This window comes from Rissa tridactyla, chromosome 5, assembly GCF_028500815.1.
Source record: "Rissa tridactyla isolate bRisTri1 chromosome 5, bRisTri1.patW.cur.20221130, whole genome shotgun sequence".
Classification (NCBI taxonomy): domain Eukaryota; kingdom Metazoa; phylum Chordata; class Aves; order Charadriiformes; family Laridae; genus Rissa; species Rissa tridactyla.
In genome coordinates this window covers 1,907,296-1,922,178 of record NC_071470.1, presented here as the reverse complement: position 1 = coordinate 1,922,178, position 14,883 = coordinate 1,907,296, and the positions used below count along the sequence as shown (strand labels likewise).

Sequence of the window (14,883 nt, the reverse complement as noted above, 5' to 3'; positions counted from 1 at the left end):
TTCCAAGAGCTGATCAAGAGTGAGTGCATATCGCTACTGGGTGGTGAGAAGAAGGTGTGTTTTCAGGTACCTGTTAAGGAGGAGACCAGCTGAAGCTGTGCATGGAAACATGAGGGGCAAGTACCCGATTTGCTGATAGACTGTAATAGATGGTGCTGCAGATGGAGAGGTGGGTGACGCTACACACAGAAGAGGCTAGTACAGATGATGCTGCACATGATGGTCAGCAGGTACCAACAGCTGAATTTCCACATCTGGGGAAATCTGGTTCCCTACTAACAGTGAAAGTCAGCCTTACACAAAAAGTCAGAAATGAGGAAAAATATTCTCACTGCGTTTGTCTCCTGGCCTCTGGGAAGTTCGTGAGGATGATTGTACTATTCTATACCTTTTCCTCACCTTCTCTTTCTGTGTTATAAAATGAGAATATTCCTGTATTCTTTCCTGGCATCTATACTGGAGTTTTTTTCTCAGGAAATAACTCCAGCCTCTTGCACTCCTTTTATGACTCTGAAAAAGTAAAGGAAATGTCAATTTTTCCTTTCTGATTCCTTTGATGATTTACGTCTTTCCGAAAAACATAATAGGCAGTGTTTGGATTGGATCATTCCAGAATTAAATTCCAGGAATTTGGGCAGCAAAGAAGAAATAGTTTTGACTGTTATGTTTGGTTCAGGTTTGGACTAGTAAAAAATGGCTGATTAAACTGATTTTTAAAAATCAGCAGAAGATTTGCCTTTGCTGGAGTTGACGACCTTTGCAGAAGCTGGTGGCAGGTTTCTTTCTTTCCCCGGCCCCTCAAGCCAGCGGTTTTTAAACTGTTTTCAGAAGCAACTCTCTGGTGAGTTATTAGGGAGCAGGAGCATTCGTTCCTTGGTTAATAGAGTGAGATTATGGTATTTGAAAAAGAGGCTCGGTTACAGGGATGGTTTCCACATATTTCATCTGTTTAAAAGCCAATATAGTCAATGTGGACATAGGGAAAAACTGAAATATAAACTATGAATAGACACGTCTGTAAAAAATGAACAAATAATCTTATTCAACATTAGGTTAACCTTTGTTATTTGTCATTCTAAAACAGCAACAAACCAACTCAAGACCAAGTCTCAGGTTAATTTTATAGATAGCATCCTGAGGCCAAGTTCCGCTGAAAGCTCTAGAGATACAGTTCAGTCTTACCTATTAACTGAGTGCATTTGAGAAAATACTGGAGAAACAGCAAGGTCTTGTTTTCAGGTCTCAAAACTGGCCATTTCTAGATATCCTTTCAATGATTTATGAAGAACTGAGACTTCCTTTAAGAAAGGTAATTATCTCATATGGGCAGCACCTGTAGATTGACCGTGAAGTTAAAGTCCAGAATAAGTGATACAGTGCTGATGACAAGCTGCTTGAAAAAGTTTCGGACATTTTCAATGGCTTTAGATGAAGGCATTGTCATAAGGGATCTGACTCAGTTGTTAGTGTGTATTTGCACTATTAATGGAAATTTAAGAGTGATGCAAGAACTGAAAAGAACTATATTCTGTGCATGAACAAGTCATAGGTCTGAAAATATAATAACAAGTATCTACAGTAAAGCAGAAGGTCAAACGGACAGTTTTCCCTGACAGCAGCCACGTAAGGGCCACAGACAGACTTTTGCAAAAACAGACGCCTTTAAAGCAGGATCTAGAAACATGATATACCAGAAGGTTTCCAAAATGAAATACTAAAGTTCCCGTTTCAGTTGTTCTGGTTTTTAAGCTGGATTATTTTTTTTTGTGGCTGTGACCCATGATTTATTTCAAGATTTTTTTGGAAGAAGATGAATTGGAATAGGTTTTATATTTATCCCAGTGAGGTTTGGTGGCCGAGTCACAGCCAGATTCTGTGATGTTTTCTGGAACTCTGGGCTGAAATTCAATGGGTTCTTTATGCAATATAGAGAATAAATATCTAAGTCAGAAATAAAGACTGCTGGTTCCATTTAATTTTCCCTACTGATATAAACAGATCATCTGGATCTTAATAGCCATCTATAAGGGTAACTTATGACTAATTTCAGACCTGTGTGGTGCTGTCAAGGTTTCAAGACATAACTTTAATTACTTATTGCCAGCAGTCAAGAGGGAATCTCGCAAGTTTCCCAAGATGCAAGAAGAGCGTTTCAGGACTATGGCACATACAGAAGTCGGGAAACCTGAGCTCATGTAGAAAAGCTGCAGCTAGAGACTGACAACAGGTTTTCTCATTCCAAAGCAGACTGCTCTTCTCTGATCCTATTTTTGCAGTGCCTGAAGATGCAGTTCCTTACCTACAAACTAAATTAATTGAAAAGCACTGCATACAGATTATCTGGTAGTCTTCGTTTCCTAAATTTTAGCAGGTTTTTGTCATTCAGCTTAACAAAGGACTAAGACATGATGCTTAATATTGAATCTCCAAGATTTTTCATGAAAAACAACTAGCAGTTTATAGTCCCAGCTGTCACAGAAAACATGGGAAATACCCCAGAGCCTCAGGCCTAGGCTGGAAGCTGAGTGGCTGTGTCTGCTCATTTGAGCTGGGCAGCCAAAAAATCTCTTGTCAGACACCACCAGCCGCACACCATATCTTCTGCTCTGACTTCCTAGTCCTGGGAGAGATGTCAAATCAGGTATACAGCCATCTACACCAACTTCAGGTGCACCCAAGTCTAAACGTTTCAGAACACGTCAGTCCCACAGGCCTAGGGAACAGGCAGCAGTGCTAGTCCGACACTTGTGTGCTGGGCAACATTTTCTTAAAGTTCTCCTTACATTAAGGGAAACCTAGATTCAAATGGTTTTCACCTCATTTGAAGAAAAGACTGAATCCAAGCCTGCAGCTGCCTTAGTACTCCAAGCCTAGGAGTAATTTTTCTATCTAAAAATCGATAAATATTTACTATGATAGATGTTACAATCAGCTCTTCCAGACATACTGTAGGAAATAATTTTCTCATTCTCTCCGGTCTGTTTTAACAAACATTCTCAAAGATTTTAGAAAACACTTTGTACAATACAGAAAGCTGAACAGCTCTGATTAAAGATACCAAATTTTCCATTTCCCCATAGCCACAAGCTGCAATTCTTAAGAACAGAAGACTTGAAGAGACTTCATCAGTGCAATCCCTTGCTACTGCAGACAATTCTGCTTTATAGTCCTATTCATCACCTGTTCTAATTCAGCCTAAAACCCAGATGCTTTCTTTCCATGCCAGCCCCTATGAAAGGTTCTTCCAGAATCTTTATTTTATCACTCCAAAGGAAACTTAGCCTTTAACCAAATTTTTAGATCCAGTGTTTACCTACACCCATCTGATCTTGTTCTAGAAAAGATGGAGAAAAGTTCACACCGCTTATTCCCGCTACCCTATGCTTGCTTCCAGAGTCTTCTTTCTCTGACTGCTCTTTTTCACTGAAAGGAAAAGCCACAACTTAGCACTGTGCTATGAAAGCCTATGGCATTACTCCCATCCCCTCCAGCATCTTCTTTCTTACTCTTCCTTTTTTATATTAGTCTTTTCGATCTGCTTGAATAGCAAGCTCTGTCTAGTTGTTGCTAAAAGTCTATGTCCTGCTATAGCAATTACAGCATTACCCAGAAAAAGCTGTGAAGATAACTGATTTGCAAGCTGAGATCTGTTCAGTCACTGTTACAGAAAACCTGAGGACCTGTGAAAATAAGATTGCGGCATCACTACATAGCTCTGTTCACTTTTTATGAGGTATGCTGTTTATAAAGTTTCATATTTTTTTGCAATCATACAAGAAGATGAATTCCATTGAGGTTATGATTGTCTCACAGTCATGATGTTTCTTTAATTTATAGGGATGCAGATACCAATGTAAAGACATTTTTAAAAAGAAAAAAATCAAGAGACTAGGACAAAATAAAGAATTTTTCAAATATCTTTAGTATCGCTGCCTCATGATGTGTATTTAAGCAATAAAATTAATCTCATCATGGTATATGGGGATTTTGTCCTTAACTCCCATTAACGCTAATAGGAGTTAAGTCCGTAAATCCCCATCTATCACTGTAAGAATACAGCCTTTCTCCCTCATTTTTACATGAGCCTGTAATTTACTAACACTTCGATTACAGAAACAAAAGCTTCAGTCAACTTTAGAATAACAGTTAAATGAACCTGAATTAAGAAAATAAAGTATTTTCAGACTGTCACCTTTGTTCCTAATTTCTGTGCTTGAGTCTAGTAAGTATGTGGCGGAAAAGTTCTCCAGCACAAATACTTTACATGAAGCATTAACCTTGAAATTCTTTCCTTGAATAAGTTTGAGTTATTTTGGCATCATTTAAAAATTCAGTTCTGCTCTCACGTCTTTATTCTATGCTGAACGCTTGGTACTTCATGCACTTTGGGTGTGCATTTTTAATTACAATAGCCAAAGTAATCACTCAGCGTGAAAGAGCTGTGCGCTCAGATTTTTTTTTATACATCATACCCATACTGCAAAGGCATATCCTAAATCATATCCAAATAAAGTTTAAACCATTTTAGAATACTTTAAAATTAAACAGTAAAATTATACAATTTATCAAAAGAGCTTGTAAGAATCTGTTTTCTACATAGCCATTTTCCTTTTCCGAAGAGAATACACAGCATGCTGTCAAATATGCTCATTAACAGCTGCTAGAACAAGATGTATTATGAGACCGTGATTCAGGCTTTTATTTTCTTTAAAGCTGATACAATCGGGGCAAGGTGTGGGCTGATACACATTTTTACTGACATACCCCTCCCTATGTCATTACTGGCATTATAACAAAGGTGCCAGATCTCTTTTATTTCCACCCACCCCCACTAAACCCTTCTAGATTGTAATATCAGGACCAGAGGAAATGGTCTGAAGCTGCGGCAGGGGAGGTTTAGGTTAGACATTAGGAAGAATTACTTTACTGAAAGAGCGGTCAGGCACTGGAACAGCCTGCCCAGGGAGGGGGTTGAGTCACCATCCCTAGAGGTGTTTAAGAAACGTCCAGATGTGGCACTTCAGGGCATGCTCTAGTGGCAGAGAGCTTGTTTGTTTGTGGGGGGTTTTTTTGGTGTGTGTATGGTTGGACTTGATGATCTCAAAGGTCCTTTCCAACCATGAAGATTCTATGATTCTAAAACTATTGGTTTCTTCAACAGCACAAAATATGACTTCAGAATGTGTCTCATTCACCACCTCAGCAGGACCCTGCTGGGTTCTGCACCTTCTCTCACTCCCAAGCCCTTTCCTTTGCACCTGCGGGTAGTTCACCATCGCACCCGGGAGGCACCACCCTCCCATCTACATCCCCCAGGCAGGTGTCTCCAGACGGGCATCTACAGATTGTCATCTCTTGGCAAGCCTCTACAAAACATGATCAAAGCCTGGGAGCAAATTTAATTCCATATCTTCCTTTCCCGGAAAAAGACAGCCAGCTACCTCCTCAAGGCCTTTCTTGTCAGATACTGGGAGCCAGTGGGAAAAAATATCGATCAATTTTATCACAATCATGAAGATATTGAAGGTGAATTAAAAATGAGTATATTGAATACATGTAACTGAGAAAAAGAATGTATTCACTATTCTTTACTTGTTTTTAATAATAAAACAATAATCTTCAAAAGCACTTCTGGGGAATCTGGATTTATTCACTTTCTTTAAAAAATGAGCAGTCTTTACGTTGCCTGATCTTTCAATCACTAGATTTCTTTTTCAGGTAATAGATTTCCAAAATGTAAATGTATAGGAACATATGAAAGCTAATTTATTGGCATAACAGGATTAGTTAAAGAAGATTTCTAGTCTGCTTTCCATCTACAGACATTGCGTGCTCCAATATGTGGGATCTCTCACAATCTTCTTTTTAGTTGCTCTACCTTCTTTTATAGATTTAAATTGAATGAGGGTTTAGCTACTTGACTTCTAGTAGGATTGAACGGATAGAGTACTGAAAATTTGATGTTTCTAGTCAGTCTTTATTAGTTCCCTCTTTTGCAACAAGTTTTTCCTTATTTTTGTGAACGTTATGAAACTGGCTAGTCTACAGTTTCAGAAAACTGAACATATAAAATGTGTAATTTGCATGCTTTGATATAATATATATTATATATATTATATAATACATATATATAACAACACTTTTCAAAGCATATGTCTATACTTTACACTGCTTAAGTCTTTCATTCATTTTGGATAATTTTACTCTAATTTTTAAATATTTATACAAGAACTTACAGTGTAACGAGGCCGTTTTCCAGCTTAGCAATATGTAGGGAAAATATTTCAGATTTGGGCCTGTGACTAGTGTTCTGGTATGACTGTAGTATTACAAACCACGGTAATTGAGATCTATCAAAATAAGGTTGGCTTTTCAATGAGTAACCTCTATCTCCATCCCCTTCATCACGGACCTAGCGGAAGCCCATGAACTTGACATTTCTTCTTTCTCCCTTGCTACTCCTCTAGACCCACATGCGCCAGTTCACAAATTTCTTCATCAAAGGAGCAGGTCAGCAAATGGATACTGAATGGAGTTCGTGCCTGTTCAAGTTTTATTTTGCTGCCTGAAGTGCACTCAGTGTTTTTAGAGATGGCCTTAATAATCCCTAAGAGTCTCTGGGTTGTCTAGGGCTGGTAGACATATCATAGGATTGCAGGAGATGTGCGTCTGTTTGAACCAGCAGCTGAAAGGCAGAATATCTTAGGGCTTTTCAAATGCCACTAGATGTCTTCGTGCAGACAAACAAATTGTTCCCTTTCTCCTCAGCACTGGTACGCTTCAAATCCACATTAACTTTTATGTGTTGCCATGGCATCAGTGTAGAACCTCCAAAACAACATGATTTTCTTGACACACTTCTTGGTGTGCTTTATGCCTACCAATAAATTTAAAGACAATTCAAATCTAGTCAAGTTTGTTTAAAGTTAGAGATATATCCCTTCCCACAGCCCATTGTAGCAGATATTTAAGCTACTGGAGTTAGCAGACCCTGCTTCTGGACTTGAGCTGGTTCAGCTTTACCTTTTATTTTACCCTTTTCACCTTATTCTAGATAATGTCATAGTTACCTACCAACATGAGAAAGGCTGCAAGGAAAGTTAGTGTGGAATTCCCAAATTCATGTCTTATTAATTTGGTTATATTTTCCTGAGGAGATGAAACAGAAGATGATTTCAAATACATGTTTTCAATAAAGATTTCTACTATGAGCCCATTCAGTCACCCATCGAAACCAGTCATATTCTAAGTGCTAACACAGAAAATGTACTAATAACAACATGGAATATACAGCACCAAAAATTCATCTGAACAAATGAATAATCTCAGAAAAACCCAGCTTTTCACTTAGCAAGAAATGCCTCCTGCTGCTACAGCAAGAGCATCTTCAGGGACACATCATTTGTCTGCAGAAAAATACCCAGAATCTTTTGTCAACTGAGAACAAGGCAAAGATCAACGAAGACAGAGGCTTAGTGCATGATGTTTGTTCATGTAACTGTCATGTCCATTTTCATCTAATCCCTTATACTACTGCTTGAAAGTGCAAACATGTTAAAAGCCCCTGAGCTAAAGCTTAAAAAAGCAATTACATTGAACAAGTTGCAAAATGTGGTTTTAGTGTAATGCATTAGGAGCTGGGAACACACAACTTCCATTAAGAATGGAAGTAGTATATGCAATCTTCAATTAATAAATATTCTAGGACATGCAGTAAGAGCTGTGACAAATGTTATTATACAGTAAGTACTGTGTTTGATTATTTTTTTTAAAAGTAAACATCCTAGATATTAACTAGCTTTGACTTTTGATATGATGATTGTTTGTGAGCACAGAAACTAAAATCCAGCCTTTGCTACTGATAATAAAACAGAAAAAAAACCCAACAGTACAATTGACTAAACCATTTTGTAATGTTTCGATCCTAAATCCCATGGAAAATAAGCAGATTTTGTAGCACACTTTTGAGTTCAACAGATTTTGAATGTTTTGTAATAAAGACAAGGGAGTCAGAAGCTAAAAATCAAGGAGTCCTCACAGAAACTATTAATACATTCTTTTTTTAGTTGTGGATTGCATGACAAAGACTGATAGCTCTGTACTAATAAGCATCCTGTAAGTGTCCCCATACTTTCAGTAAGGGAAAGACTGAACTGGAGTAGTGACAGAGCAGTTCTCATCCTCCAAACCATTAGCAGGGATGGGAAATGAGATATTACTCAACCCAGAAGGAAAGGCAGCAAGCGACATTCGTGTGTCCCAAGTAGAATGTTAACAGAGGCTACACCACTTCTGAATCCAAGGTTATGAAAGCAGGTGACACACCCGGGAAGAGAACTTGGTACACAAGTAGTATATATACTTGCTTGCTGAACTCTGAATTTTGATTTTGTAACGGAATCTGAGATATCTGATATTACAGGTAGAAATTTTCAATTCCTAGTTTTAGCTAGTTCTTTGCCAAGTTCATTCTAGTGCCATTGACTTCAATATGATTATTGCTGGGCACTAATTGGAGTCAAACACTGCAAAGGAATTAGGCAAAATTTAAATAACATTTTAAAACTATTCACAGGACACCCACCTGGCTACCTAGTGGTTCAGAAGTATTAAAAAACAAACAAACAAACAAACAAAACCAAACTCAAACCAAACAAACCAAAAAGATTAAAAATATTAATGAACACTTTAAAATCTGCTTTTATACATCCGTGGACAAGGAAAGAGAGGACATTTCATTCAAAAACCATCAAAAATCTTTTCTGAATAGCTCAAACAATTTCCTAAAACTTCCTGAGATGAGAGGCAAGTTAGCCCTCACCCAAATCCCCAAACCATCTGGCCTATCCTACTTGATGGAAGGGGAAAAAGAAACCAACATTTCAAACTAGTCTAGTATCCAGGAACCGAACAGGCTCATCCTCAGCCCACAAGGGCTCAACTCGAGAGATCCTGATCACCAACAAAGTGTTTAGCCAACTGACTTGAGGCAGGACTAGACAGGAAAGTTTCCCATGTCTTCATGCGTGGAACCGCATACTCGTCCTTATACAATAAAATTGCAAGACTCACAGGATTAGAAAGCAAAATTGCAAGAGGCTTTCTCCTAAGGCCCATCGATGAAGACATTCCTTTCTGAGGGAGGAATCCTTCAGAAAATTCACAAAGTTCTTTTTACTGCATTACTGCAGTTGCTCCCATGGACTGTGTAATTCCACAGCAAGAACAATAAAATCACCTTTAAGTTTTACCCACTGACAAAATCAGTTCTGGAAAGAGAGCTTCCACCTGTGGAATTATCCAGGGACAGATCACCGGGAAGGATTCTGAGAGTCAGACAAACTCTTTACCGTAATCAAGAGCGTATCTACATTGCTTCTTGTAAGGAATGCCCTACAGCCATGCAGTACAGAAAAGCGTGTTCTTAGGGATGTTTGGCATTAGTCAAATCTTGTTACTCTGACACAGATTTGGGGTGTCAATTAAAGTTACGTACTCAGCAATCAATTTAAATTTCTCTTCAGCTGCTATGGTAAATCTCTGACAGATTAATGTGTTGCAGTTAATGGTGGAGCATGGAGTCTGTTGCATTTTTTTTCCCCACTCATTAATTGAACTGCCATATAACATAGATATATGCACTATCCATGCTGCAGTTCAGACCTGTAATAGTGCAAAGATGTGATAAAAAATAAAGATAAGTCCCTTATTTGCAATAATAAATCATGTCAGTGAAAAGATCACCAATGTTTATTAGCATGGTGTTTTACCTCAAACCAGGACACGTGATGAGCCAAAGAATGAGCCATTTTAGTCCAGTCTAAATTTATTGATAATTAAGAATGTTCTTGTCTTTAGATTTAGAATGTTTTCTCCCTCCAGTATTTGTCCTTTGATATAGTTATGGGTTGCAATCAAGTCATCAATCAAGTCATAATACAAGTCCTTTGTATTACCGGTTTAAAGAAATCAAACTTTTCTGTCTGTTCTCACAGAACTGGCTACCCTGTCCCGTTCTAGATCATCCTTCTTCTATATATTCCTTTTCTGAACATGCATGACTAAAGATGAGGCTTCACCATAAATAATCTCAGTAATCATGGAATTCCAACTGTTAAGCATGAGGAAATAGAGGGAATCCATCAGATTACACAGATTTCATTTACATTTCTTAAATGTCAGTGTGAATTTCAAGGGTCTTCTCCCGCTTTGATTTTGCAATGACACAGGTAACCTGCATGCAAACTGACTTACCTCTTTGAGGGGTTTGCTTCAATTTAAATCCTTGAGTTTCTATACTAGGGAAATTTCATCAAAGGCATATTGAAATATGCGGGATAGCTTTTGGTCCAGTCTGAAATTTTCAGGTACGTAAAGCAAAACTAACGGAACTCCATCAATTTACCCAAAGTGATTGTGTTACCTAAAGCGCAGCCATAGTTCTTACGGCCAGTGAACAAATTTAAGAGAGAGTTGTTATTATCACAAAGTACTAATATGACACAGGGCATCCTGACTAATTATACTAATCAAGGCGGCAATAAAAAGCATGTCAAGTTGCATATTTTTCAGAGAATGAGACAGCAACTTTAGAAAATCTCACCAGTAAAAATTAAAATTATGAATGTGTTCTGTAACATAGTAGCTTTTCGTGTACAGCAGTGAGACCAGGAAAGCAAACCCAAGAGAGAAGATAACTATGACAACCTGTATCCATCCAGTCCCCCCCTGGTACTAGCTTTGTGCTAGTAGAACAAAATCCAAAATCGCCCTTCCCTTTTTGTGAAATTTTCTCTCATGGTTTTCTAAAATAAAATAAAAAATTAATTGTAGCTATGGTAAACCAGGAAAGCATATGTTACAAGGGGAGAATTCATCTTAGAAATTGTAAAATAAAAAAGTTAGCATTATGTTTTTACTTCTGTTCCATAGCAACACCAAGTTTATAGTACTATACTGGACTGTGCAGCACTCATCCAGTTCAGAAAATAACCATTTTCTGCTTAGTTTTCTATTTTATATTCCAGTTGTGGAGTTAGTCTTAAGTGTAACTTTTTTTCACCAGTATTATATCAAAATAAAAATATTAAAGGTAAAATTCCTAAGGGCTTTTAATTAGCCTGTTAAAAGCGTCCTATTTAACAAATTACATCAAGATTAAGAAGTCAAAGTATATTGAAGATAAAAAGCATAAGACAAACACAATGTTCTGTAGAACAAAGGTGAAATATGTTTTTCATTTACCCAAGAAAAAAAAACGGAAAATGAAGTGACATGTGCTCTACAGCATTCATTTTATGGTTGGTGTACCAAGGACGTTGTGCTGAACCATGAACTACTAATACTATTTCACTAGCAACTGAACACCCGATAATTTTTTTTTGGGGGGGTGAGGGCAGAGAGCGAGAAGAATGATAACACCCACACAACTGTATGACCAAATAGTCTCATTCCCTACGGGGCGATAAACAAATTCAATAAAACAAATAGCCCACTCTCGTTACAGAGTTATACTTACTTTGAAGTGGCTCTTCAAGACATTGGTTACTTTTTTAGACCAGGATTCCCTTATTCTTCCCGAGACATATTTCTCTCCCTTGTAACATCTACTTAAGCCATTTAAAGCCGTCCCCGTTCCCCTCATGACTCCGGCAGTTCTCTCTAGTCCTGCCTCGCTGTTACTCCAGACCAGCCAGCTAATTTTCATTCCTCACTTGAGCCTTCACGTGAGCAGCTCTTTCCAGTATGTCTGAGATACCTTCGTAGGAACAGAGGATTGTATCCAGCCTTCATTACAACACCATAGTGGGTAATAGGCTGTAGTTACCAGATTTTAAAAAAAATTCTTGAAAAGAACAATATTTCTCAGAGCGCCTTTAAATTTACTCTTAGTGGTGTTCTTGGAAAGACCGTAAGATACCCATGTTAAAATTTTACAGTGAGTTAGAACAAATAAAGCAAAAATCATTTGGCTACATTATGCAAAAGACAAGTCTAGGTTTCACTTAGATGGATATAGTAGTCAAAATTATAATATTATTTGGAATTGTAACAGTTGAGTTCTGGAAGCTTATTCATTTATGCATGAAAAATTGATGATCTGGTTCAAATGACAGCATTCAAAAATTATGAGAGCAGGTGATACGCAATGTTCAAATGAAGGACATATTTTGGAAATTTGCTTTTATATCTGTCTCTCAGATCTAGGATTCCACATACAGCACATATTAAAAATGCATTAAAGAAACCAGTGAGAGTTAGGCAGTTAATATCTTGAGGATTTGTGCAAAAGTTTCCATAAAGCATCTAGGCATATTCTGTATGCTATCCAAATATAGCTTTAGCTGTATCAGCCTAATGAAGAAGGAATCAACATATTCTGTAAGTATTTTAGATTTCACTGTGTGCTGGAAATTACTAATTAAAATGTTAGTACTGCAGTCCATAATGGCCTCAGCCTGAGCATGGACAACAAAGAATAATCACTTGATCTCCCAATTTCTATTTTCTTGAGCCCTATGAAGTACACGAACATTATCCTGATCCTCGCCCTGTGGCCAAGGGTTTCAAAAGACAATGGGTTGCCCAGAGAAGCTGTGGCTGCCCCATCCCTGGAGGGGTTCAAGGCCAGGTTGGACGGGGCTTGGAGCAACCTGGGCTGGTGGGAGGTGTCCCTGCCCAGGGCAGGGAGGTGTTGTTACCAGATGATCTTTAAGGTCCCTTCCAACTCTAGCCATTCTGTGATTCTGTGAGAGTGGATCAAGCGTCGACGCATCGAGCGATCTCATTCCGCAGAAGCGGGGTCCGAAAACAGCAGCCTTGATGTTACAGAAGTGGCTGTGGAAGCCACCACAACGTAAATGATTATTTCTCTCTCCCCTTAAGAAACCTCCCCAGCACAGAGTTATTTGAGTTAGGAGTCACCCCTCCAGGCAAGTAGCACATGAGAACAGGATTCCCCTTGTAGGAAAACTGGTCAATTCTGGCAATTTAATTCTGGACTCTGTGTTCGCATCGAACAACCCTACTTGTTAAAAGCAGCTAAGCCTTATGGTCACAATGTGTAAGTATAAACTGAGACAATGAATACTTGTCCTTCATACAATAGCAGTCAGATGTATCTCTTTCTGTATCTTTTTCAATAGATTAGGCATTTTTTTAGTGAATAACAAGAGCCAATTTAGGTCAGACTTTTCAGGGGAGAGAACAATGAAAAACAGTTTCATTTGCTTCAATGAAACATATAAGTAGGGTTTTTTTCGTCTTAAAAGCTGGAAAAAATTTAAATCAGTAAAATTTAAAGTTTAAATTGAACATTAGGAAAAAATTCTACACCAGAGTGTTGTCAAGCATTGGAAGAGGCTGCCCAGGGCAGTGGTGGAGTCGCCATCCCTGGAGGGATTTAAAAGCCAGGCACACGTGGTGCTGAGGGACACGGGGTAGTGGTGGACTTGGCAGTTTTAGCTTAATGGTTGGACTTGATGACCTGAAAGGTCTCTTCCAATCAAAATGATTTTATGATTATGCCTTCTTGCTGTATGGGAGACACGAAAAGCTCAGTTCTATGACCACTGAGGTTTGTCTAAGAGTTTTGGCTTAATTCAGGGGAGAAAAAAAAAACCAAAACCAAAAAAAACCCAAAAAAGCAACTTGTTTCTACATCTCTAAAGTACAAATCCCCGGCTCTCGTTTCGTCACACCATGGTGCTAATTATGAATAATACCAACACCTTCTCATCAGAACTTTTTACTTGTCTTGAGGCTGCCACTAGCCCCGTTGAAAAAGAAGTGAAATTTCTTTAAGTCCTTTTCTGAAAGGGAGGTTAACAAATTAATTAACAATTTATTAAAAACCCAATTTATTAGGAAATCCTATGCTCTTTCCACCTGGCGTTTAATGTTACGTGCTTCCATTTGGCCAGGCAGCCTTTTTCATGCCTGCTGAAAACAAAAATCTGAATTAATTTCCTTCTCCAGGTGTAGTTTTCCACTTACTGGTTTTGTCTTTAAAATTTATAAGGTTACATTAATAAAAAAACATCTGCTGGGACTTTCTCTATATGATATGCAGTATTTTCTGATTATCAACCAACAAATGCTTGGTAAACATGTTTTTAGGCTGTTTGGCTACCCTAAATTGACCAAAACAGCAGAATGCTGAAGGTATAAAAAACCATTTTGCATGAGTAAATGTTGAATATTGAGGTTCCTGTTGTCCTTTTTTCTGTCTGTTGGCATGATCCTCACAACCGTATGGCCGCATGTTCCAAGTTTCATAAGAGCAAATATTGATAGGACACTGGAATTTTAACAGTAGCCACAATTTCTACACCAGTGGGGTTTTAACTAGTTATTCTAACCACTAATAACTGCAACACACAGTTATTGGCCAAATTGTATTGCTCAGTCTTGAACACCTTTTTTCCTGTTCTGACTCAAAAAAGTTTCCTTTTTAAAATTAATTTTCATTGTCTTTTATAACAACAAAAAGTGGTTATTTACTGCTACTATATTCAGAAGTGTCACGTAAGCTCTGATAATCAGCTCCCCTTTCCCCTCTGCACCTAACATGTCTTTCTTTCTATTTTATTTTTATCTTCTTCCATTAGTGCAGTAGTGTAAAGAATGAGGAAAATTGTATTACGGCCAATAAAAGCATAGTCCCTATGTCCTTATGCTCAGTTCTCTCAGTTCTAGACATAATGTAATGAGATGCTAATACTTTTATTTAAAAACAAATATTTTAATCTTTCAGAGTGGTAAATTTTTAAGAAAGTGTGCAGCCATAAATACGACATTTTCTCTGATAAGGAGTATATACGACTCCAAAATGACTTCCAGAAGTTTGAAGTCCTCCACTCATCTTTTCTGTAAAAGCCCCCG

At 37.9% G+C, this 14,883-nt stretch overlaps 1 protein-coding gene across 2 annotated transcripts in view; it reads left to right on the top strand.

The window, feature by feature from the left end:
* Positions 1–14,883, top strand: part of GLRA3 (glycine receptor alpha 3) — an 84,434-nt gene that overhangs the window by 31,807 nt on the left and 37,744 nt on the right. The window lies entirely within an intron of this gene.